The 26,766-nt window shown below is 48.7% G+C and overlaps 1 long non-coding RNA gene across 5 annotated transcripts in view; it reads right to left on the reverse strand.

Moving 5' to 3' along the window:
* LOC103345532 (uncharacterized) overlaps positions 1 to 23,767 on the reverse strand; it is a 44,370-nt gene extending 20,603 nt beyond the window's left edge. For 4 of the 5 annotated variants that reach the window (XR_007915938.2, XR_011382631.1, XR_011382630.1 and 1 more), the window contains exons 1-2: positions 12,568 to 23,767; positions 640 to 2,669 (exon numbers count right to left, since the gene is read on the reverse strand). This is a non-coding gene — a long non-coding RNA (uncharacterized lncRNA). The remainder of the gene's footprint in view (positions 1 to 639; positions 2,670 to 12,567) is intronic. The other variant, XR_007915939.2, reaches the window with a different exon arrangement.
* Between the last annotated feature and the right edge of the window lie 2,999 nt (positions 23,768 to 26,766).

A 26,766-nucleotide genomic window follows, 5' to 3' on the forward strand; every position in this document is an offset into this window, starting at 1 on the left:
AGGGCCACTGCACCTACATGGGAGACCCAGAGGAAGCTCCTGTCTCCTGGCTTCGGTTTGGTTCATCCTTGGCAGTTGTGGTCACTTGGGAAGTGAACAAGCAAATTGGAAAATCTCTCTTTCAAATAAATAAATTAAAAAAAAAAAAAAAAAAAACGGACTTATCATGTTAACACAGTGAGGAAAGCTGGAGGAGTCTGCTCCTCACCCAGCTTATTGATTTTTTTTTTTTTAAGATCTATTTATTTATTTATTTGAAAGGCAGTTACAGAGAGGCAGAGAGACTTCTTCCACCTGCTGGTATACTCCCCAGGTAGCCATAACAGCCAGAGCTATGCCATTCAGAAGCCAGGAGCCAGGAGTCTCTTCCAAGTCTCGTAGAACACAGGGGCCCAAGGATTGGGCCATCTTCTACTGCTATCCCAGGCCATAGCAGAGAGCTGGATAGGAAGTGGAGCAGAGAGCTGGATAGGAAGTGGAGCAGCCGGGACTTGAACCATTGACCATATGGGATGCTGGAGCTGCAGGCAGGGCTCACCCAGTATGCCATGGCACGGGCCCTGCTTACTGTCTCTTGATACTCATAGGGAGTAGCTTCTGGGGATGAAGGGATGAACAAGCAACAAAGTTCCTACCCACCTGGAGAGTACATTTTAGCGGGAAGACGGTAACCAGCTAATCAGCATGTCCTGTGGTAATGCGGCCCAGCAGGCAGGCTAACGGGAGGAAGAACGACACAGGTTGCAGCAGCAGGGCCCGTGATGCAGAACACTGAGGAAGTCGCATGTAGGGCAGACATGGGAAAGGAGCGAGGCATGCTGGTAACAAGACATCGCCGCCAGCATGACCGGTCAGTTCTGGGAACACTCAGGCCGTCGGTGGTGCTGGATGGCAAGGCAGGAAGGAGACTGGAATTGCAGGGGTTGGGGTATGAGGCAGATCCCACCTATGCCACATCGTCGGCCCCTCCACTCCTGATCCTGCTCCCTCTTATGGCCTGGGAAAAGCAGCAGAAGATGGCCCAAGTGCTTGGGCGCTTGCTCTCCCTTTCTCTCTGTAACTCTTTCAAATAAAGAAAGCAATCATTTAGTCTAGCAGTTAGGAGCCCACATGGGACATTCCCACTCCGTATCAGAGTGCCTGAGTTCAAATCTCAGCTCCACTGCCGGCTTTAGCTTTCTGCTAACATGCACCCTGGAAGGCAGCAGGTGCTGGCCTTAGTACTCAGGTCTCTCCCACACGGGACACCGGACTGTGCGTGCAACTCCCTGGCTCAGCCCTGGCTGCTGTTGGGCATTGGGGGAATGAACCAGCAGACAGGAGATTTCTCTCCTTTCTCTTCCTTTCATATAAATAGAATGAGCCAGGTGGAAATGGGAGCAGGCATGCAGCACAGAAGGTAAAACACTGTGTGAGACACCACAACCATATCAAAGCACTGCGTTCAGGTTCTGAGTCCGGCTTTCTGCAAATGCACATCCCGAGAGGCAGCGGTGGTGGCTCTCAGAGCTGGGGCGCTTCCGCCCACACGGGACACCTGGACTCAGAACCCCGCTCCCAAGTATTTCAGGAGTGAACCAGCAAACACAAGATCTCTTAAATAATAAAATAAATGAATGAATTCTTTAATGAAGAATGAAAATAATAAAGTATTTTTAAAATTATAGCTCTAACATCTTTAACTGAATTAATAAAAAAAAAAAAAAGCACAGCTCTCCAATGTGCTCAGTACAACATGATATAAATTGTCACATATATATTGGGGCCGGAGCTGTGGCGCAGTGGGTAAAGCTGCCGCCTGCAGTGCCAACATCCCATATGGGCGCCGGTTCGAGTCTCAGCTGCTCCACTTCCTATATAGCTCTCTGCTATGGCCTGGGAAAGCAGTACAAGATGGCCCAAGTCCATGGGGCCCTGCACCCCCATGGGAGACTGGGAAGAAGCTCCTGGCTCCTGGCTTCAGATCAGCACAGCTCCAGCTGTGTGGCCATCTGGGGAGTGAACCAGCAGATAGAAGACCTCTCTCTCTCTCTGCCTCTCTGTAACTCTGCCTCTCAAATAAATAAATAAATCTTTAAAAATAAATTAGAATGAAAATCATCAAATATTTTAAAAATTATAGCTCTAACACCTTTAATTGAATTTTTCAAAAAAGCATACCTCTCCAATGTGCTCCGTGCAGCATGATATAAAATGTCACCTAACTGAAATTGCTTCAAGATACATATATAACTCTGGGTACACTACCATAATAAAAATAAACTCAAGAGGCAAGAGGCATTTTGAGGCCTCACAAAGTACTGAAAGGAATTTTTAAAAATATACACTGATTTCACAAGCTCCGCTTCCGCTTCCATAATAACAGCGCTCACTGCTACCTATGCGATGTCGGAATTAAGCCAATGGAATTTTCCTGTATCATGAGCTGAGCTTCAAAACTGAGCTGTTTTGACTACGCGTCACTGTGCTTCAAAGTCCAATCCGTTCTGACTCTGTGGACTGGGACGCTTCCATGCACGCAGGCTTCTCTGTGGGGGGTCAGAGCTGTCTGAGGGAAACTTCTGGTCAGATTCTCAGCAGAAGACAAAATGAGCGCCTGGTGCCCCCTCCTTCAGTTTTCCACTCTGGACCAGGATGGGCTGTTTCACAGACCAGATTAACCCTCTCACCTGGAACAACGACAACAACATGACAAAAAGTAAGCTTAACCAAAAAAAAAAAAAAAAAAAAAAAGTCTCCCACCCCCAAAAAAGTCCCCAAGACCTGGGAATCAGGCAACTAAGGGCAGAGTCCCTGAGACACAGGACACAGCCAGATGGGCCTTCCAGGCGCCCCAGCAGATCCACAGCTCTGGCTGTGCCGTGCTGGGGCCTGGCAGCCTCCTGAGTTGAAGACGCGGGTTTGAGGGTCTGGAGACACAGATCTACCGCATCTGTGAGGTGAGGGCTGCACACACAGGAACTCAGTAGAGAAGCCCCCAAAAGGAGGCAAAGCCATTACGCATTTCAAGAAGATCCTGTCCTGGAGCAGCTCAGGGAACAGCACCCAGTGCTCACACCACTGGGGTCTGGGAAGGGGCCGACCCTGCCTCGGCTCACTGGGGGTTCACGAAGCCCTGTCTCAGCAGCAGGCAATGACAGCGCTCCACTGACCGTTCAGCCCCCTGCGCCCATGAACTTCCACCCTGGGCCCCAACCCCAGCTTCCATCCAGGCCCGTAATGATGAGTGGGCAGCTGTTTGCCCTCTAGCTCAGGGTCAGACAAGAGCTACTAAAGAAGAACACTCAAACAAGAGGCAGAATTTATACCATGACCCTTAAAATGTGTCATACCAAGACAAAGGAAAACATTGCACATTGAAAAAACAGAAATCAACCCTAAGCTAGTAGAATATCTCACAAACTTTTGTCTACTTTTCAAAAATTTTTATTTCTTTATTTGAGAGGCAGAGAGACAGGGAAAAAGAGACAGAAAGTGCTCCCAGCCACCAGCTCACTCCCCAAATGCCTGCAATGGCCAGGGCTAGGCAGGGAGAGAAGCCAGGCGCCAAGAACTCAACCCAAGTCTTCCCAAACCTAACTACTTGAGCCATTACCACTGCCGCCTATGTTTTACCAGCTGCAAGCCGGAGTCATGAGCTGGAGCCCAACACTGAATCCAGGCACTCCAATACAGAATGTGGGCTAGCTTAGCTGTGAGGCCAAATGCCCACCCTATGACAGGATTCTAAAGCAGGCATCGCAAAATGCTCCAATGAGGGGCCAGCACTGTGGCATAGCGGGTAAAGCCGCCACCTGCAGTGCCAACATCCCATAGGACGCCAGTTTGAGCCCCGGCTGCTCCACTTCCGATCCTGCTCTCTGCTATGGCCTGGGAAAGCAGTAGAAAATGGCCCAGGTTCTTGGGCCCTTGCAGCTCCGACGGAGTCCTGGAAGAAACTCCTGGCTCCTGGCTTCGGATCAGCACAGCTCCAGCCGTTGTGGCCAGCTGGAGATTGAATCAGTGGATGGAAGACACCTCTTTCTCTCTCTTTCTGCTTCTGTAACTCTTCCTTTCAGATAAATAAATAAATAAATCTTAAAAGAGAGAGAGAGCGAGAAAGAGAAGAAACAAGAAACTCTACAACACAAAATTTTACTGATCAAAATAAAAATTCACGGGCGGTGCTGTGGTGCAGTGAGTTAATGCCCTAACCTGCAGCACCAGCATCCCATATGGGTGCCAGAGTCCTGGTTGTTCCACTTCGGATCCAGCGCCCTGATAATGTGCTTGGGAAAGCAGTTGGGGATGGCCCAAATCCCTGGACCCCTGTGCCTACATAGGAGACCCAGAGGAAGCTCCTAGCTCCTGGCTTCAGATTAGCTAAGCTCTGGCTGTCATAGCCATTTGAGAAGCGAACCAAAAGATGGAAGACCTCTTTCTCTTGTCTCTACCTCTCTTTATAGCCCTGTCTTTCAAATAAATAAAATCAGCGGCGGTTGGCCCAAGTGCTTGGACTCCTGCCACCCATGTGGGAGACCCAGATGGAGTTCCAGGCTCCCAGTCGCAGCCATTTCATGGGTGAACCAGCGGATGGAAAATCTCTCGCTCTCTCCCTTTATCTCTCTCTGTAACTCTCTGCCTTTCTAATAAATAAATCTTTTCAAAAAATGAAATAAAAGTAAAAATTCACTGCGTAGGCTTAAAAAGCAGAATGCAAGGGCAGGCGTTTGATGCAGCAGTTAAGATACACTTTGGGAGACCGGTGCTACGGCATAGTGGGTAAAGCCACCGCCTGCAGTACCAGCATCCCATATGGGTGCCAGTTCCAGTCCTGTCTGCTCCACTTCTGATCTAGCTTTCTGCTGTAGCCTGGAAAACCAGCCCACATCCTTGGGCCCTTGCACCCACACAAGAAACCCCAAAAAAGCTCCTGGCTCCAGATCAGCCCAGCTCTGGCAGTTGTGGCCAACTGGGGAGTGAACCAGCAGATGGAAGACCTCTCTCTTCTCTCTGCTTCTGTCTTTCAAATAAATAAATAAATCTTTAGGAAAAGAAAAAAAAAAAATACACTTGGAACACCAGCACCCCACATCAAAGTGCCTGGTTGAGTCCCAGTTTCTCCACTTTCAGCCCAGCTTCCTGCAAATGCCCCACCAGAATTGTTTGCTTGTTTGTTTGGAAGCAGAAAGGAGCCAATGAAAGGGTGGGGCTAGGGAGGAGACCAGCTGACTTGAAATGGGACAAGGGCCAACATTATGGCACAATGGGTGAAGTCATCACTTGCAATGGTGGCATCACATATCTGAGGGCTGCTTCCAGTCCCAGCTGCTCCACTCCCCATCCAGCTCCCTGCTAATGTGTCTGGGAAGGCAGCAGCAGATGGCCCAGTGTTTGTGCACCTGCTACCCATGAGGGAAACCAGGATGGAGTTCCAGGCTCCTGGCTTCAGCCTGGCTCACCCACGCCTATAGCAGCCATTTGGGGAGTAAATCATCAGATGAAAGATATTGTTCTTTCCATCTCTCCCTCTATTTCTGACTCTCCTGCCTTCCAAATAAATAAATACTCTTAAAAAATTAAAAAAAAAAAAAAAAAAAAGAATATCAAACAACAGAATTTACCCAATCAAAATTGAGTCACAAAAGACCCGACATTCATGTTATCAGAGTCCCACAGGGAGTCTACGGAACTAGAAAATATTCAAGGAAGTAATAGCTGAAAATTCTCGATTTTGACCAGATGACATCGGAGAGTCATATGAGGAAACCATAAAGAACTCTATCTCACAAATCTGGAAACTTGGGTGAAACGTGCCAATTCTCCTAAAAGCTAGTACCATAACTCATCCAACACGAAATAAAGATACTGAATCTGTAATTGAAAAATTTCCAAAACATCTTCAGACTCAGTTTCAATGGAAAAGTATACCAAATATTTAAAGAAGGATTAAGACAATTTTTATAAATATCTCCCACAAAATGGGAGTTAAAACTACTTCCATTCTCATTGAATAAGGTCAGTGTTACACCCAGATATCAAACTCAAAGACAGTTAAAAGGAAACAAACAAAAAAAGATTAGGGGCCTGGGCTGTGGCACAGCAAGTTGGGCCTCCACCTGCGATGCCGGGATCCCATTTAGGCACCAGTTCAAGAGCTGGCTGCTCCACTTCTGATGCAGCTCCCTGCTGAAGTGCCTGGGAAAGTAGTGCAAGATGGCCCCACATGTTTGGGCCCGTGTACCCATGTGGGAGACCCGGAGGAAGCTCTGGGATCCTGCCTTTGGCCTGGCCCAGCCCCAGCCATTGTGGCCATTTGAGAAGTGGACCAGCAGATGGAAGATTCTCTCCTCCTCCCTCTGTGCGCTGCCTTTCAAATAAATAAAAAATAAATCGTTTTTAAAAAATCAATATCCCTCATAAATACAGATGTCAAGTCTTTCATAAAATATGAGCAAACAGAACTCAGCAATATGTAAAAGCAATTATAAACCACACCCAAGTAGGGTTTGGAATCAGCATCTGAAAATCAATCTACGTAATACAGCATATTAATAGCTGGGGTAACAATGACGTGATTGTGTGATATGACACAGAAAAGACACTGAACAAAGTACCAACATAGATGATGAAAACCTTTACCAAGTTAGAAACAGTGTGTGGGGGTGGGGGGTGTAGCCTGCAGGCTGGCAAACACAGGAGCACTTGAAATTGTGCCAGAGAGGGCATAGAAGTTCTGTTTGGCTGTTGCCAAATCACACTTTTTACGATAAAATCACCACCGCAGAAAAACAAACTGAGGAGAACCAGCTCAACTTGGTTAAAAGCATCAACAAACACTACAGCTGGGGGGGAGGGGAGTTTTGAGGAAGCAGCTGAAGTGGCTACTTAGGAAGCCTGCACCCCCATTTCCGTATGTCTGGGATCAAGTCCATTGCTGCTATCCAGCTTCCTGGGAGGTAGCAGACTATGATCCAAGTACCTGGGGACCCTGCCACCTACAGGGGACACCCAGTTGGGAGTTCCTGGTTCCTGGCTTCAGGCCTGGTCCAGGCCCAGCTGTTAGAGGTATTTTCAAACCAGCAGATGAAAAGATCTCTCTCTCTCTGTTGCTCTGCCTTTCAAATAAAAATAAACTTTAAAAATATTTTTGAAAACCTTAAAAATACTACAGCTGGCATCACACTGGGGAAAAAAAAAAAAAAACTGTACATTTCTTCCCTAAACTGGGAACAAGCTCTTCTTTTTTCTGAGCAATGCATTAAATCAATGGAAGAGGAAATAAAAGTTGAGTATGGATTGGAGCAGAAGTAAAATAACTCCTATGTGCTGATGTCCAGGTCTGCTACATGGAAATCTCAAGAAATATACCAAAAAGAAAAACCTAGAGCTTATATGATGACCACGGTCACAGTGTTATGACGAAGAAGGTATTACCAAGGTTCTTTGTCTCACATAGAAGAATTTCCAAGCAGACAAGCAGAGAGACTTAAAAGCAAGATTTATTAGACTCAAAGACCTCCAGCCAGAGCAGCATGGATGGGGGGCTTCCAAGAGAGCAAAATCCACCCCAAAGTGGTCTCTGGCAGGTTTTAATTAAGCACAGTTTTGATTGACATTCAGGTACAAGACAGGGGACAAAACCCATCAAAAGACCTGATTTGCAATCCTTGACCCTGTCTGGCTCACTCAGGATAGAACAAAAGAGCCATCCCAGAGCTAAGACACCTAATTTGTTTTCACAATAAACTGGGAGCTCAGAAGGGTGGAGCCCCCACTCCCTTGCTATTCTCATGTTAAGACTGGAAGCTCCCAAGGAGTGGGCAGGCAAGCACTTGTGGCCTTGCTAAGGAAAACTTTTGGGGGGAATATTTTCCACCCTCAATTTCCAGCATGACTCTTCACAGTAGAATATGAGATCAACTACAAAAATGAATAATTTTTCTGTATAACACCAATACAACATGTAGAAATCTAAGGTATAATATCCTCCTCTCTCTCATTCTCTTTAACTCTCAAATAAATAAATGTATTTTTAAAAGAAAAAAATTTATAATACCATTGGAGCCAGCCCTGTGACATGAAAGGTTAAGCTTCCACCTGCAGTGCCAACATTTCATATGGGTGCTGATTCATGTCCTGGCTGTTCCTCTTCCAATCCAGCTCTCTGCTAATTAGCCTGGGAAAGCAATGGAAGATGGCCCAAGTACTTAGGCCCCTGCAACCTCCTGGGAGGCCCAGAAGCAGCTTCTGGCTCCTGGCTTCGGATCAGCTTAGCTCTGGCCGTGGTGGCCATTCGGGGAATGAACCAGCAGATGGAAGACCCTTCTCTTTCTCTCCTCCACCACCCTGTAACTCTTTCAAATAAATAAATATTTAAAAAAAAAAAAAAAGTGCATGATCCAGAAAAGGAGAAGTAGATAAACCTGACTTTTTGTTGTTGTTGTTCAGAAAAGTTAAAGTACAAACCAGAGGAAAATATATGCAAATCCCATGTCTGGACTTGTAATTCAGAAACGATAATGAAGCATCAAAACTCAACAGCCACTTTTTTAAAAGAACAAAATAGTTCACATTTCAAAAATAGACACAGACATAGCAAACAAGCTCACCAGGTCGGTCCAGCTACAATGGCTACAGAGGTTGTAGCCATTTGGAGTGAACCAGTGGATGGAAGACCTTTCTCTCTGTAACTCTCTCTCTCAATAAATAAAATCTTAAAAAAGAAAAAAAAGGAAGAAATGGAGCAGCAGAGACTCAAACCAGAGTTCCTGTGGGATGCTGGCCATGCAGACCGCGGCGTGGGCCTCTGCGCCTCAAGGCCAGTCCCATGGTTTTATTTTATAGTTACATGTATGCTTCCTGTATGATACAGCAGTACCACTGGGTGGGCTGGCACAACTGCTTTGGAAACTATCCTTGTGTTATGAAGCAGAATGTGGACAAATCCTATGGTCCTGTACCTATGGCACAGGTACACAGCCAGAAGGAAGTCTGGCATATGTGCCCCAGGAGACAGGTGCTTGTGCAAAGCACCACTGTAATATCCCATCCTGCAAACAGTACACTGCTGAAGCATGTGGCCCACTTACTACATGAAAGGTTATAAAACAGCCAAAATTACCATTGAACCTGCAATAACCTTGCAAATAACTTGCAATAACTTTGCAATAACTTGCAAAAACCTTGGAAGACAGCACTGATTAACAAATGTAGGCACTAAGGAAAACATATTGTTTAATTCATATATAAACATACACAGTGGGGCAGGCGCTGTGGAGAAATGGGTAAAGCTGCCAGCTGCAATGCCGGCATCTCATATGGGCACTGGTTCAAGTCCCAGCTGCTCCACTTCTGATCCAGCTCTCTGCTATGCCTGGGAAAGCAGTAGAAGATGGCCCAAGTCCTTGGGCACCTGCACATGCATGGGAGACCTGGAAAAAGTTCCTGGCTCCTGGCTTTGGATAGGCCCGGCTCCGGCCATTGTGGCCAATTGGGAAGTAAACTAGTAGATGGAAGACCTCTCTCTGCCTCTCCTTCTTAGTATAACTCTTTCAAATAAATAAATAAATCCTTAAAATAAACAAACATACACAGTAAAAACTACAAATGTTTTTAGCATATATACAAAGCTGAATAATACTCCATTTTATGTATGTGCCATTCTGTGTACCTATTCATCTATTAATGAACTCTTGGGTTACTTTCACTTTCATAACTGTGAATAACATTGCTATGAATATGGGTATACAAAATATTTGCCTGTCTCATTTCTTTTAGATATATCACTATAAGTAGTATTGCTGAATTACAATGCAATTATATTTTTAATTTTTGAGGAACCATTAAAATGCTTTCCAGAGTGGCTATTACCATTTTAGAATCCTACCAAAAGTCTATAAGGCCGTATTTCTTATTTTTAAGATAAGAAGGGCCGACACTGTGGCACAGTGGGTAGAGCTGCCACCAGCAATGCTCGTATCCCATGCGGGTGCCATTAGTGTCCTGGCTACTCATGTCCCAGCTGCTCCACTTCAGATCCAACTCTCTGCTGGTGGCCCATGAGGCGCAGCAAAGGATGACCCATGTGCTTGGGCCCCTCTGGCTTCAGCCTGGCCCAGTTCTGGCTGTTGTAGCCATCAGGGGAGTGAACCAGAAGACGGAAGCTCTCGCTCTCTCTCTCTCTCTCTGGCTCTCCATCTCTGTCTGTGACTCTGACTTTCAAACAAACAAATAAATCTGTTTTTTAAAATGTGGGAGAAAAAGCTACATACAAAAGCAATGCTGGCATCTCATATGGGTACTGGTTCAAGTCCAGGCTGCTCCACTTCCCATCCAGCTCCCTGCTAATGGCCTGGGAAAGCAGCAGAAGACCCGGATGAAGCTCCAGGCTCCTGGCTTTGTCCTGGCCTAGTTCTGGCCACTGCAGCCATTTGGAGAGTGAACCAGCAGACAGAAGATCTCTCCCCCTCTCTCTATCTCTCCCTCTAACTTTGACTTTCAAATAGGTAAATAAGAAAATTGAAAAAAACATTTGATCATAAAGGAAATATATGAAGCCTAACACAAAGCCCTGGACTAATCCTAAACTAAAAATTCAAATTCTTTCCCAAATGAGTTTAAAAGGAATCAGTACACAATGTATATAAGGATATGACCAGATGGAGCAGGCATTATGGTGCAGTGGGTTAAGCTGCCACCTGGGATACCCACATCCCCTAGTAGAGCACTGGTTTGAGTCCTAGCTATTCAGCTCCTGATACAGCTTCCTGCTAAAGTGCATCTGTCAAAGGCAGGAGATGGCCCAAACCTTGGGCCTCTGCCACCCACATGGGAGACCAGGATGGAGTTTCTGGCTCCTGGCTTCATCCTGGCCCAGGCTCAGATGTCACAGACGTTTGCAGAGTGAACCAGCGATGGAAGATCTCTCACTCTGCTTTCAAATACATAAAGTTTTTTAAAAAAATTTTTTAAGGATATGATTGGAGGAAAAAAAAATAGTTAACTATTCCATGAACAGGCAACAGAAAAGACCAGGAAGCAAACGAAATCAAGGAGGAAATATTTCAAACCAAATAAATATAGTGACATCTGGAGGCCAGCAATGTGGGGCCACACGTGACACAGGCATCCAGAACCTTATAAAATAAATAAATAAATCTGGAGGACCAGCGTTGTGGAAAAACCATACGCACCTTATTCTATAAAAAGGTCAAGTCTATCTTTGGTGGAGAAAATTCCCCGTCATGAGATTGGCCGCACTCTTGTCTTCAATGTGCCTTGTGTTTTGATTCATCCTGCTATTTTGTTCACCTTTATCTATGTCTCCTGGTTGTGTTCTTACATGAGAGTGTTACGGGAAAACGGCGGCAGAGAAATCATTGTTACTTGGAAGAATTTCCAATCAGAGATTTAAAAGATTTATTAGAGTCAAAGACCCCCACCCAGAGTGGCACGGACCAAGAACCTTGTAGTATAGGGGATTTTATGTACAATTTTGAAGGAAAAAAAAAAACCACAACAACTTGGCCATCAGACTGCATTCAGTTGGGGGGGGGGGGGACAAAAACCTATCCAAAGCCCTGATTTACAATTCTTTACCCTATCTAGAAGGGTGGGGCAGGTAACTAGTTTTCACAGGAACCTGTGAGCTCCCTGGCTATTCTCATGGTAAACGTGGAGATTCGGAAGGAGGGCGGCCTGTTTGTTCTAGCAAACAGGGAAGGGAGCAAACGTTTCACACCCCAAATTCCACTGGGACCTCCCTGACTACCTATTAACCCATCTGACCCCTCACTAGGGCAGATAAGAAACTGGATTAGGTCTAGCAGGGAGCTCTGGATTCCCACAGCCGCCTCTGTCAGGACCCTGGGATGGAGGTCTGGGCTCCTGGCTACGGCCTGGCCATTTGGCAAGTGTGTCACTGGATAGATCTTGACCTTGGTATTGTCTCTGTCAAAAGAGTTTTCAAGTAGATGAACATAGGTCACTTTTTAAAATGAAGAAGAAAAACCAGGAGTGCAACACCCCCCCCACTGCAAGAACCCAATGCCGTGGTCCCTGTCAAGCCCCGCCCCCCCACTTGAATTCAATCTGCCTTACTCTTAAAAGAGGTAACTACTAGAACCTCTGTTCTCGACGGCACCGCTGGCAGAGTCCGTGCAGAGGGTGCAGTCCTGTGGTCCCTCCAGGCCCCCACACGCCCACCCACCCGGGACTACATTCCCGCCCGGGAGTGGGTGCCTCGGCAGGGTCCCCAGGCCTCCATTCCCGCAGGGTAAACGGACTGGCCCCTCCCCACTGGGGCCAGCAGCCATACTCAGGGCTCCCTCGGGCCCCGCAGTCCCTGGCCCGCGGACGGCGCCACCCCGCCCCCACCGCGTGCGGGGCTCAACGTCCGGCCCCGCCTCGCCGGCCGCTGCCCCGCAGAGCCCAAGGCGCAGCAGAGCCGGGGAGAGCGACCCTCGCCCTCGGACCCCGCCTCGCCCACTCGCGACACCAGCCGCGCAGGCAACACCCGCAGCGGGGCCAGTCCAGGGATTGAGACCGCCGCCCCCCACCGGGCCACGCTCCGGCTCCAGCACCTACCTAGAGGAGGCCGCTACACTGGGCACTCCAGCGGCGGTCAGTGAGCTAGAGCCGCTTGTTTACCGTTACCATGGGAACCGCGGCGGCGCGCCCTGGGCGGGGCCTCCGAGGGGCGGTGGCAGGCGCGCGCCCGCCCGTCAGTCAGGGGACTTCCGGCTCCCGGCGTGCTCGGCCCCACGGGCCCGCTCTGCAGCCAGCGGTGGCAGCGCCCACCGAATGAACGGCCGCCCTCCGGGGCCCGCTTTCCTCAGGAAGACACGGCGCGCGGTTCGGCCTCCACCCCGGCGCCATTGTGACGCGCGCGCCGCGGGGCGGGCTGCGGCGGCGCATGCGCGAGCCCGCTGAAGGGCGAGGCGGCGCTGAGGGAGCGCTGGAGCCGCCCGAGGGGAGACGACGGGAGCCGCTCCCTGCGGCGGGCGAGCGCGGGGAGGCCGAGGCCCGCGCGGCCGCGCCCGACGAGCCTGCCGGAGCCCTCGGGTCCGCGTGCGTGCCCCGGGTGGCGCCCGGCGTCTGCGCGAGGCCGCGCTGTTTCTCTTCTGAACGTGGCTCAGAAAAAGGCGGGCTGCAGGCGCCATGCTAGACGTAAACGATTTCGCAGGATGTGGGCGGTCAGGCGAGGGTGTTTCGGAAGGAGAACAAAATAAGGCCGCTCCGTAACGGAGTCCGAGTGGTGAAAGGCAAGCACCGGTTCGCCTCAGATAAGGAAACACCACGGTGACGGACGGCTCCGGCTTTGCTAGCCCTGCTCCGGGGCTTCTGCCTTCTACCTAAAAATCGCCAAGATAATCCCCGAATTGCCCTTGTTTTCTGACAGCACCGAGCCAGATCGGTTGGCGCCTTCCCCCACATCGCCAGCCACAACCCCAGATGCTGTCACAGCCGGCTAGAACTAGTCTCCTGAGGCCGCATGGTTCCCCGGGGAGCGAGGGCTCCTTCAGCGCGAAACTCACAACTCAGTAATAACTGGTGGAGCGAGGAATACATCCATTCCCGGAAGTCACCCATTCCACCACCCTGACTGCCCCTGACGGGCATTGCCTGTAAGAATACACTTATATACGTGAGTTAGACATACCTCGTGCACACTGAAAGATCTCAAAGCCTGGATGCCTAATCTTTCTAATGATAGTGGTAAGCGATCAAGATCGTAGTATATAAAATACTCATTTGCTAAATGTGATTCTGGATTGTGTTCAAGAACAGCCGAAGGACATTGCTGGAAAAAAAAAAGACATTGCTGGAGAAATTGGTTAAATCAGATAAGCTACAGTCTTAATATACCAGTTTCTTAGTTTTAATAAATGTGCTTGAATAATATTATATTTGGGGGAAATAAATGTGCCGTGGTTATCTAACTATAGGGTTAGATAAACGTGGTAAAGAAGCTCCCTGTGCAATCTGCAAATGTTCTGTGGATCTAAGATTATCCCAAAATAAAAACCTTACGAAGACAAATGCTTCTGCACAACTTGCTCTCCAGGGAGAAGCCGGATTTTTGCTGTTGACCAGAGTAGTGGGAATAGTTATTGCATCACGAACACCACTGGCATGAGCTGCTGAAGTATAGTCACAACAGACATCTTCCTCCTTACCTTACCTCTACCTCTTCCCCCTCCTGACTTTTTTTTTTTTTTTTTTTTTTTTTTTTGAGGCACAGAGAGTCTTCCTCTGGCTCACTCCCCAGATGGCCACAACAGTTGGAGCTGCGCCAATCCGAAGCCAGGAGCCCTTCCTGACGTTTTTTAATTCCCTCCTGAGTTCACCCACATGGGAGACCGGGACAAAGCTCCTGGCTGCAGATCATTCCAGCTCTGGGCATTGAGGCCATCTGGGTAGTGAACCAGCAAATGGAAGATCCCACTTTTTCTCCCAGTAACTCTACCCTTCAAATAAATAAAATAAATCTAAAAGAAAGAAGGAAAAAGGTATGCAGCTATCAGATTCTGAAAGGAATCACACCTGGTCTAGGCCTGTTACACTGTCACATGAGCCAGGTAAGCCCAGGATTCCTGACTGCTTTGAGAGTGAAAAAAATCTCTCAAAATGTAAGAACCACACTAAACAGAAGTTGTGCAAGGCAGCATTGTCAAATCAAAAGCAAAGGAAGGAAGATCTCTCTCTCTCTTGATTCTGCAAGCACATTAACACATCTCCTGAGCCCTCCTTGTTGTCAGGCAGCCCTCTGCCTTCCCCAGGCACAGCAATTAACACGGTAAGGGAAGCCACCAAGCTAACACATTAACAAGACAGAAAACAAAATACCCAAGCCCAAACAGCAAACAAGTCACCATAGGACAGCCCAGCCTTTCACAGTAACAGGGGACAGATGTTTCCATTCAGGAAATCCTTTCATAATGAAAAATGGTCATGAATGCTAAAGGCAGAAGCAAGCATGAAGGTTTATTTGACATACAAAAATTGCAACGTAGAGAGAAGGAGTTTTTGCAATCAGGTTTTCATTATGTGGTAGGAGAGGGAGGGGGCTGCCTCAAAAAGTTAATGGAAAACAGAATGTAAAAGGGAAGTTTATTTTTGTGCAGAATAAGTTTTTAAATCCATGCAACATGCATAGTGGGGCCAGTGCTGTGGTAAAGTTGCCACCTGCAGTGCCAGATTCCCATATGGCTGCCAGTTCAAGTCCAGGCTGCTCTTCTGATCCAGCTCCCTGCTAATGAGCCTGGGAAAGCCGTAGGAGATGGCCTGAGTGTTTGGGCCCCTGCACCCATATGGGAGACCCAGAGGAAACTCCTGGCTTCAACCTGGCAGAGCCCTGGCTGTTGTGGCCATTTAGGAAGTGAACCAGCAAATGGAAGTTTCTCCCTCTCTCTCATTCCCTCTCTGCCTCTGTTTCTCCCTCTCTGTACCTCTGCCTTTTAAATAAGTAAATAAATCTTTAAATAAGTAAAAAAATTGATGCACAGCTTTTTCATATACACACTTTCCACATGATTAAAAATATTCTAGTAGCCACAATTACAAAAAAAGAAGAAATAGGCAAAGTTATTTTAATATTTGTATATGATTCAGTATATACTGAATACTCTATTCATGTATTCTGCATGTAATTAATTAATTAATTAAAGTTATTAGGGTGGAGGTTTGGTGCAGCAGTATGCTCATATCCCCAAGTTCTGACACGTTACAAGACATATTGGAATGCTTGCATGTTAGTCCCAGCTCTGCTTCCCATAACAGCTTCCTGCTGGTGAGTAACGTAGACAGAAGCAAGTGATGGCTCAGTTACTTGGATGCCTACCAGCCATGTAGGAGACCCAGATTAAGTTCCAGGCTTCTGGGGCCAGCCACAGGGTACAGTGGATTAAGCCACCACCTGCAAACGCCAGCATTGCAAGTGAGCACTGCTTTGAGTCCTGGCAGCTCCACTTCCTATCCAGTTCTCTGCTGGTGTGCCTAGGAAAGCAGTGGAAGATGGCCCAAGTACTTGGGCCTCAGCACCCCCATGGATGAAACTCCTGGCTCCTGGCGTTGGTTTGGCCCAGCCCTGGGTGTTGTTGCAGCCATTGTGGGGAGGAGAACCAATGGGTAGAATATTTCTATATCTATCTGCTCTCTCTTGCTCTGGCTTTCAAACTAAAAAAAAAAAAAAAAAAAATTAATGGCCAGCGCCGCGGCTCAATAGGCAAATCCTCCACCTGCGGCACCGGCACCCCAGGTTCTAGTCCCAGTCGGGGTGCCGGATTCTGTCCCGATTGCTCCTCTTCCTGTCCAGCTCTCTGCTGTGGCCTGGGAGTGCAGTGGAGGATGGCCCAAGTGCTTGGACCCTGCACCCGCATGGGAGACCAGGAGAAGCACCTGGCTCCTGGCTTCAGATCAGCATGGTGCGCCGGCCGCAACGGCCATTTGGAGGGTGAACCAACGGAAAAGGAAGACCTTTCTCTCTCTCTCTCACTGTCCACTCTGCCTGTAAAAAAAAATTTTTTTAATCTGACTCTACCAATGGAATATCATTCAGTCTTAGAAAGGAAGGAAATTCTGACACAGGCTAACCCATGCATAAACCTGTGTGTTATGCTAGGAGAAATAAGCCAGTCCCAGAACGGCAAATAATACTTGTTTCCACTTGCAGGACCCAGAATAGTCAAATTCATATAAGCAAAGTAGAATGGTGGCTGCTGGGGTAGGAGAGGGGGAGGAATTGGGGAGTGGTTTTATGGTTGAGGAATTTCAGTTTTGCAAGATGACAAGAGACTGGCTCACACAACATGTGGTTATTACATCTGAACTGTACACTGAAGAATGACTAAGATGGTAAGCTTTATGTGCATTTTACAATTAAAACTAGTGTTTAGCAAAACTAAAGTCAAGTCTCCAGTGGCACTAGCAGCATTTCCCCTGTTCAGCAGGCCTCTGTGGGAGGACACAGCTTTAGGCTACCATAAAGGAAACCCACAAACCCTATCACCCACCTGGCACTCTGAGAGCTGCCTTGGGGCTGGGAATGGGGTTGGGGCTCTGCCTCAATGCCCTTCTGGGCTTACCCTGTAGGGTCACAACTCCTCTGTCTGATAAATCTTGCTTTTAATTCTAATTACTGAATTTCTAAAAAAAAAAAAAAAAAAAAAACAACAACACACACACACAAAACACAGAGACACAGACACACAGAGATCTTCCATCCTGTGGTTCAGTTAAACTCTGCCAAACACCCACCCCTAATTACTGAATTCCATCATCAACTTCACTTTGCTTTAGGGAGTTTCACGTGTATATACAGAAGAAAGTGCGGCCTTGTAATTCCTTATCAGGACACTTTTAGCTTGTGGGTGTATTTACTTCTCATCTTAGAATGGAGACCCAGGCAGGTGCTGTGGCGCAGCGGGTTAAAGCCCTGGCCTGCAGCGTCCACATCCCATATGGGCGCCGGTTTGGGTCCTGCTTCCTCCACTTCTGATCCAGCTCCCTGCTAATGAGCCTGGGAAAGCAGTAAAGGATGGGCCAAGTGCCTGGGCCCCTGTACCCATGTGGGAGACCTGGAAAAAGCTTCTGGCTCCTGGCTTCGGATCGGCTTAGCTCTGGCTGTTACGGCCATTTGGGGAGTGAACCATAGGATGGAATACCTCTCTGTCTTTGTCTTTTCTCTCTGTCTCTACCTCTCTCTGTAACTGTTCTTCAAATAAATAAAATGAATCTTGAAAGACAGTTTTAAAAAGAATGGAGTCCCACCAGGACTCACTGTAACTCCATTTGTCACCTATGAAATGTTACCCTACATTGGGTGACTTCACATGAAAGTCCTTGTCCAGTGGCTAAGATTTGCAAGCGGCTTGTTATAAATTGCTTCCTATGTGAACAGCCCAGGGCCTTGAAATCTCAAGGACAGAGAATGAAGGTGTGCCACTAGGCCTCAGGACATTTTGCTCTGGCTCTACCTCCAGGGCTTAAGTTTTTTGTTTTGTTTTTAAATTTAATTTAAAAGGCAAAATTACAGACAGAGGTGGGGGAGGGAGAGGGAGATCTTTCAATTGTCTGGTTCACTCCCGAGATGGCCAGACCAAAGCTAGGAGCCAGGAACTTCATCCGTTTTTCCCACATGGGAACAGCGGCTAATGTGCCTAGGAAAGCTGCGGAAGATGGTCCAGGTCCAAGCACTTGGGCCCTTGCCTGGCTGTTGCAGCCATTTGAGGAGTGAACCAATGGATGGAAGATCTCTCCCTGTCTGTCCTGTCATTCTCCCTTTCTCTGTTAAAAAAAAAAAAAAGTTGTTTTTTTTTTTTTTTTTTTTTTTTTTTTTTAAATCCGGGCCAGCTTTGTGGCATAGCAGGTAAAGCCGCCACCTGAAATGCTGGCACTCGGTGTAGGCACCTGTTCCTGTCATGGCTGCTCCACTTCAGATCCAGCTCCCTTTTTGTTTTGAAGGATTTATTTATTTATTTGAAAGGCAGAGGGAGAGGGAGAGGGAGAGAGGTCTTCTATCCTCTGGTTCACTCCCCAAGTGGCCACAACAGTTACAGCTATGCTGATCCGAAGCCAGGAGCCAGGAGCTTCTGGGTCTGCCATGTGGGCGCAGGGACCCAAGGACTTGGGCCATCTTCTACTGCTTTCCGAGGCTATAGCAGAGAGCTGGATCAGAAGTGGAGCAGCCAGGAATCGAACTGAAGGCAGAGGCTTTACTCGCTATGCCACAGCTCCGGCCCATTAGTTCCGTTAATAGCCTAGGAAGAACAGTGGAAGATGGCCCCAGTGGTTGGGTCCCTACCACCTGTGTGGGAGATCTGTAAGAAGCTCCTGGCTCCTGGCTTCGGTTTGGCCCAGTCCTGGCCATTGTGGTCATCTGGGGAGTAAACCAACAGATGGAAGATCTCATTGTCTCTTTGTCTCTCCCTTTTTCTTTGTAACTCTGACTTTCAAATAAATAAATTAATAAATTAATCTTTAAATTTTTTTTAATTAAAAAAATGGAGCAAAAGTGAAACTTCCAGAATCCTTTCCTACTTACAAACATGAAGGTCTGGTTGAGGGGCACAGTGGGCTGAGTGGATTTGGCACCAAGAGTAGCCTAGGTGATGGGAGCTTATCTGTGGAAACATCTCTGTCAGGTCTGGTCAGGACAGATGGAAACCAATTTTATGGTTTGTATCCAACATCCCAACAGGAAATGCTAAGTTTTAAGTTCATAGGAAGTATCGTGTTGCTTTTCATTGCTTTTAAAGATGTCAGAAGACTAATTTACAGATTCCATATTCAAGACTTCATTGTAGATTGAGTCTCAGGGGGCCCACTCTATGAGGACAAGACAGGTCTGATTGTCAAGTCAGGCCAGCACTGAACAGCCCCAGCTAAGATGGTTTACTTCAATTTCACTGTCAAGGCCACTCAATCCAGGGAAGGTAAGCAGCTCTTTCAAAGCTAACCAGATAGTAGAGGGCTGCACAGAAACCCAGAGTGCAAGAGTCCCATCTAACCACCGTCCTCTCACACCAGACTGATACTTTGCTCTGTGTGCATGTGTGTACATGTGTGGCCTCACTTTGCACAGCAGTGTGAGACTGTAAAAGTGAACATGCAATGTGAAACCATGCAAAGTGACCTTAATAATCCATGGGAGATATTACGATTATTCTGTGACCTTCAAAAATGTATTTATTTGAGGGGCAGAGAGACAGAGAGAAATCTCCCATTCATTGGTTCACTACCCAAATACTGCAATAACTGGGGCTGGACCAGGCCACAACCAGGAGCCTGGAACTCAATCCAGGTCTCCCACATTAGGGGCAGGGATCCAAGGATTCGGCATCACCACCGCTCCCAGGGTGCACATCAGCAGGAAGTGGGTAATTTGGAACAGAGTCAAGACTTCAGTGTAAATATTATCCCAAGTAGTATTTTAATCAGCAGGCCAAACACCCATTCCCCACCTACACAATTTTTTGCTAAAACATTAAAAGCTCTCTGATTTTCAGTTATAAATGTACATGGCAAGGCAAATAGGAAAACTAACATTTATTTAGTACTGTTTCACTTAATATATCAGGAAGGGCTGGCACTGTGGCTCAGTGGGTTAAGCCACCATTTGCAAGACCAGTATCCCACGTCAGAGTAATAGTTCAACTCCTGGCTACTCCACTTCTGATCTAGTTTCCTGTTTATGAGCCTGGGAAGGCAAAAGATGAGCCAAGTGTGGTGACCCTGCAAGCCATGTGGGAGGGTAGGCTGGAGTTCTTGGATCCTGGCTTCAGCTTAGCCCAGTCCCAGCCATTGCAGCCATCTGGGGAATGAACTAGCAGATGGAAAACAGATCTCTCTCTCAGTCTTTCTCTCTCTGTCACTCTGCCTTTCAAATAAATAAATATTTGAAAGTCAGGAATATTGAGTTTTATTTGAAAAATGCTTACCAAAGGCAATTTGAGCAATGTTTGCCTTTTTATTTGTCATACAACAATATTTTTCCTATGTTTTGGCAATCTTAATACTGTTTTATAATAAATGTGAATCAGCTTTTATCATTTTTTAAAAAATGATTTATTTATTTATTTGAAAGGCAGAGTTACAGAGAGGCAGAGGCAGAGAGAGAGAGAGATATCTTCCATCCACTGGTTCACTCCCCAGTTGGCTGCAATGGCCGGGGCTGCGCCATCCAAAGCCAGGAGCCAGGAGCTTCCTCTGGGTCTCCCACGTGAGTGCAGGGGCCCAAGGATTTGGGCCATCTTGTACTGCTTTCCCAGGCCATAGCAGAGAGCTGGATCAGAAGAGGAGTAGCCGGGACTCCAACCGGTGTCCATATGGGATTCCGGCACTGTAGGCAGAGGCTTAGCCCACTACACCACAGTGCCGGCCCCTCCATTGCAATTTTTAATGCCATTAAGTATCCCCAACATTTTTATAATGTGAGCATTTTGTGGGTATCACTTCCCATGAACTCGCTCATTCTTTCCTCCTAAACACTTTGCTCTTTCATATTAAGCTCCCCTTGGACCACCCCCTGCAGCTGCAGATCCAGTGACGGTGTCAACTCCTCCCTCCCTGCTAAGCTACTTCCTGTATCACTCCCTTAGCATTCAATTTGCGTTTCACTCCTACCAGTATCATTTGTGGTTCACTGGCTGAACTTGCATTTTGCTGGGGAATTCCCTCCTTTGATTTCTTTCTTTCTTTTCTTTTTTCTTTTTTTTTTTTTTTGTAAACTAGCACATGGGTTAAATATGACTGGGAGACAACCCAAAGTACCTGCTCTCTACCTACAGGTGAACTGAGTGCTGCGTGCACAGTGGCCAATCGCCCCCAGGCTCAGAGCAAACATAACAGGTCACTGAATACCTGTGCTTCTCTAGGGTAGGCAGTGATCTGTGGCCTGAGGAGCTGGCAGTGAAGCTTAGGATTCATACTATGAACTGTGAAATTTGAACCCTGTTGTGGAGGCAGGGGTGTTACTTAACATGACCACGGTAAACAAAATCCAAATATGGTGAGGCCTGCCTGTGCCTGCGTACAATCTAGTAGCTGTGTAGTTTTTTTTTTTTTTTTTTTAAGATTTGTTTATTTGAAAGGCAGACACACACACACACAGAAAGAGAGAGAGAGAGAGCGCGCGAATGAGCAGGATACAGAGAGATATTCCAGCCACTTTCCAGTCACCTGATCATTCCTCAAATGGCTACAACAGCCAGGGCTGACCCAGGCTAAGGCCAGGAGCCAGAAACTCCATCCGTGCCTCCTACATGGGTGAAGGGACCCACAGGCTATCTGCCTCTGCTTTCCCCATGCATTAGCAGAAAGCTGGGTTGGGAATCAAAGCAGCCAGGAGTAGAACCTCTAGTAGTGTTTAAGAGAAACACAGAACTGAAGATTCAACTAAGTGGTTTAAAGCCAGGATTTGCCACTTCCCACCTGATGGCACTAGTAAAACTAGCCGTCTCTCAGTCAGGCTCATCATCACATAAAGACCTTTTGCACACAGCACCAGGCAGGTGGCTTCCTGGCCAAGTGAGGAGGCATAGTGGTGCCTAGGGCTCCAGAATAGACCCTAAGTTTTCCACAGCCAATTCAAAAATTATTTTTATTTTATTTTTTATTTTTAAAGATTTAGTTATTTATTTGAAAAGCAGAGAGAGAGAATCTTCCATCCACTGGTTTATTCCCCCAAAACACACAAATGGCCACAATGACTGGGGCTGGGCCAGGCCGAAGCCAGGAACCAGGAGCTTCTTCTGGGTCTCCCACGTGGGTGCAGAGGCCCAAGCACCAGGCCATCCTCTGCTGCTTTCCCAGGTGCATCAGCAGGGAGCTGGATTATAAGTGGAGCAGCCAGGACCTGAACCAGTGCTCATATGGGATAGCCAACACTAAGCTGAAGATTAACCTTCTATACCATAGTGCTGGCAACCAAAATGGTTTCTAAATTCCTCCTGATGTCATTCAACAGAGGATGAGGAAATACTTTGGGGAGATAAACCTATTTGCCTTCTTGCAGCCTGCAATGGGGAAGCAGGTTAGAACATCTCTGAGAACTGCAGTGTAACCAGCTAAGAGGGCAGGAAGAGGCGGCAGAGGGGTGGAAGGGCAGCAAGGAATGAGGTATCACACACTGCCCTGTTTTTCTGGATTAAATCTACATGGGGGGGCGTGGTCAGGGCTGTGGTGTAGTGGGTAAAGCTGTCGCCTGCAGTGCCGGTTTGAGTCCCAGCTGATCCACTTCCCATCCAGCTCTCTGCTGTGGCCTGGGAAAGTAGTGGAAGACGGTACAAGTCCTTGGGGCCCTGCACCTACATGGGAAGACGCAGAAGAAGCTCCTGGCTCCTGGCTTTGGATTGGTGCTGCTCCAGCCATTGCGGCCAATTGGGGAGTGAACCAGCAGATGGAAGACTTCTCTCTCTCTGCCTCTCCTTCTCTCTCTGTGTAACTCTTTCAAATAAATAAATCTTTAAAAAAAATTTTAAATCTACGTGGGACCTTTAGTCCTTGTTTTTTCATAACGTGCAGAACTGTAGCCAGGCTAATTCCCAAGTGCAGAAATAAACATATTCCACTATCAAGTTAACAGACTTTACTTTTCCACATTTCTTTTCTTTTCTTTTTTTTTTTTTAAGATTTATGTATTTATTTGAAAGTCAAAGTTATAGAGAGAAGAGACTGAGAGACAGAATCTTCCACCGCTGGTTCACTCCCCAAATGGCCCTCAATGACAGGGCCAGGAGGAAGCCAGGAGCTAGGAGCTTCATCTGGGTCTCCCACCTGGGTGGCAGGGGTCCAGGGACTTGGGCCATCCTCCTCTGCCTCCCCAGGCTTAATAGCAGGGAGCTGGATCAGAAGAGGAGCAGCAAGGAACTTGGACCTGTGCCCATATGGGATGCCAGCACTGCAGGCGGCGGTTTAACCTGCTGTGCCACAGCGCCGGCCCCACTAAAGTTCTTTTCTAACAGTGCTCTTTGTGGAAGCATAGATTTATTGCTGAGTCACTCCCCTCTGCATAACAAATTCCGTGACTCATTCATAGCCTTTATCATCATCATTTCTGGCCTCTCTAAAATGGTCGTTCAGGGGCGTTGAAGAACTGCTTCCCTGCCGCGCAAAACACTCTTTAGATCCTAATGCTGGAAGGGTGGAAGTGACATTGCTAAGAGGCACAGATGAGCCCTGTAGAGGCTGTCAGGTCCAAGATGAAGTGAGGTTGGAGAAACTGAGAAGTAAGGAGTTAGAGCTGGAAAAACAAAAATAGGCAGGAGTCCCAATAACCCACACATCTTGGGTACCTCCTTCCAGAACCTTCTACGGCATGTAGGCTCTCCCTGTACACTTGATTGCACTGTCTTCTTCCATCCCTGGAGGGACAAGGACCGCTCCTTTTGGAGTCTAGCTTTTCCTCACCCCGGGGGCCTTGTCACACTTCAAGAGGGCCACAGAAAACACGGCTCACGGGACCAGGGCAGGTTCTGTCCCCCAGGTGCCGGGAGAAGTCCTGCGGCCCAGCGCCGCTGCCGGAGCACGGAGGTGCGGGTCTACCGGCCGCCTCAGCCGTGAGGGCCGCGAGCCACTCTGCACCGCTCGCCGCGGGGACTGGACTGTTACGCAACGCGGACAGCCAGCCGGGCGTGGCGCGCCCTGGCGGGAAAGGAAGGGAGAGGCGCCGCCCCCAGCCGGAGCCCACTCGCTTCCCGCCGCCCCCCACCCCCACACAACCCCTCCCCCGATCGCTTCCCGCCGCCCCCCACCCCCCCACACACCCCTCCCCCGATCGCTTCCCGCCGCCCCCCACCCCCACACACACCCCTCCCCCGATCGCTTCCCGCCGCCCCCCACCCCCACCCTCCCCCGATCGCTTCCCGCCGCCCCCCACCCCCACACACACCCCTCCCCCGATCGCTTCCCGCCGCCCCCCACCCCCACACACACCCCTCCCCCGCTCGCTTCCCGCCGCCCCCCACCCCCCTACAACCCCTCCCCCGATCGCTTCACGCCGCCCCCCACCCCCACCCGCCCCCGCTCGCTTCCCGCCGCCCCCCACCCCCACACACACCCCTCCCCCGATCGCTTCCCGCCGCCCCCCACCCCCACACAACCCCTCCCCCATCGCTTCCCGCCGCCCCCCACCCCCACACACACCCGCCCCCGCTCGCTTCACGCCGCCCCCCACCCCCACACACACCCCGGAGACCCGCACGAGCCGCCCTTAGCAGGTGGCGCAGCTGCAGCCGCTGCGGGCCGCCGCGCACAAAGCGCAGCGTCTCCCGCAGCCCCTCGCCAACCCGGACCTGGGCCGGGGACTTCTGAGCTTCCCAGTTCGGCGCAGCTGCGACCCCTGCCCCCAGGGACCCCGAGGAGGGCAGGATTCAGGCGGGCGCCCTGGGGTGCAGGTCGGTTTTTGAGGAAACTCTGGCTTCTCCTTTGTGCACAAAGGGAGTCCCGAGCTATGCCGTGGGTCCCTTTCCCTGGCTGTCATTATCATTATTTTTTTTTCTTTCTTCTATAGATCAGAAAACTTCAAAGGCACCATTATCAACCATCATGATGATAATATAAAAATCTCCAACTTGTGAGCCGGCGCCGTGGCTCAATAGGCTAATCCTCCACCTTGCGGCGCCGGCACACCGGGTTCTAGTCCCGGTTGGGGCGCCGGATTCTGTCCCGGTTGCCCCTCTTCCAGGCCAGCTCTCTGCTATGGCCAGGGAGTGCAGTGGAGGATGGCCCAGGTGCTTGGGCCCTGCACCCCATGGGAGACCAGGAAAAGCACCTGGCTCCTGGCTCCTGCCAGGATCAGCGCGGTGCGGCGGCCATTGGAGGGTGAACCAACGGCAAAGGAAGACCTTTCTCTCTCTGTCTCTCTCTCTCACTGTCCACTCTGCCTGTCAAAAAAAAAAAAAATCTCCAACTTGTGTCATGTTTCCAGGATAAACTTGGGTTTTGTTTTGTTCTGGGGTCAATAAAGTGCCCAAAACGTAAATATTAGCAAGACATGTTGCTTTTCAACAAATACCAAGTGATACAAACAAATCCAGGCGCTGTGACATAGATGGTAAAGCAGCTGCCTGCAGGGCTGGAATCCCATATGGGCACCGGTTCGAGTCCTGGCTTCCGATCCAGCTCTCTGCTGTGGCCTAGGAAAGCAGTAGAAGATGGCCCAAGTGCTTGGGCCCCAGCACCCAAGCAGGGAGACCCGTAAGAAGCTCCTGGTTCCTGGCTTCGGATTGCCCAGCTCCAGCCGTTGCAGCCATCTGGGGAGTGAACCAGTGGATGAAAGATCTCTCTAACTCTGCCTTTCTAATAAATAAATTAAAAAAAAAAAAAAAAAAAAAAAAGGAGGCTGGAACCCACTTGGCCAGCTCCACACTCTACCCTGCTGTTCTCTTCCTCAGTGGAGTGAGGCTCAGGAGTGTTGGCCTGCTTTATCTGCCCTTCCCCCCTTCCCGCCATGGAGGCTGGTGGGCAGCCAAGAATGTGAGCTAACCAGGAACCTCAGTCCAGGCTCCCTCCCACCCATTCAACCATGGTGGTGCAGTAGAAGCTGCAGTGGGAAGGAACTGTTTTAAATTGCTTTAAAAATATTTCTTTGAGTGAGATAAGATCAAGAGAGAAAAACCAGATAAGAATTTGTGGGTTTATTGCACAGTAGCCTCCCCCACCAATACAATCCAAGACCACTACTGGATACCCAAAAACTCAGATAGTACAGACCTATTTATATGGTTTTGTCCTATGATAAGGTTTAATTTATAAATGAGGCATAGAAAGCGATTTAAAAACAATAATAAGCCGGCGCCGCGGCTCACTAGGCTAATCCTCCGCCTAGCGGCGCCGGCACACCAGGTTCTAGTCCCGGTTGGGGCGCCGGATTCTGTCCCGGTTGCCCCTCTTCCAGGCCAACCCTCTGCTGTGGCCAGGGAGTGCAGTGGAGGATGGCCCAGGTGCTTGGGCCCTGCACCCCATGGGAGACCAGGAAAAGCACCTGGCTCCTGGCTCCTGCCATCGGATCAGCGCGGTGCGCCGGCCGCAGCGCGCCGGCCGCGGCGGCCATTGGAGGGTGAACCAACGGCAAAGGAAGACCTTTCTCTCTGTCTCTCTTTCTCACTGTCCACTCTGCCTGTCAAAAAAAAATAATAATAATAATAAAATACAACAATTATAATAACATACTGGAAATAAAAGTATGTTAATTTGGCCTTCTTCAAAATAATCTGTTGTACATATTAACAAGGGGGCATATACAGCAGATACTCTGGACAAAAAGATGACTTGAAACCCAGGCAG

The sequence above is a fragment of the Oryctolagus cuniculus genome, chromosome 15 (genome assembly GCF_964237555.1).
Source record: "Oryctolagus cuniculus chromosome 15, mOryCun1.1, whole genome shotgun sequence".
Lineage (NCBI taxonomy): Eukaryota > Metazoa > Chordata > Mammalia > Lagomorpha > Leporidae > Oryctolagus > Oryctolagus cuniculus.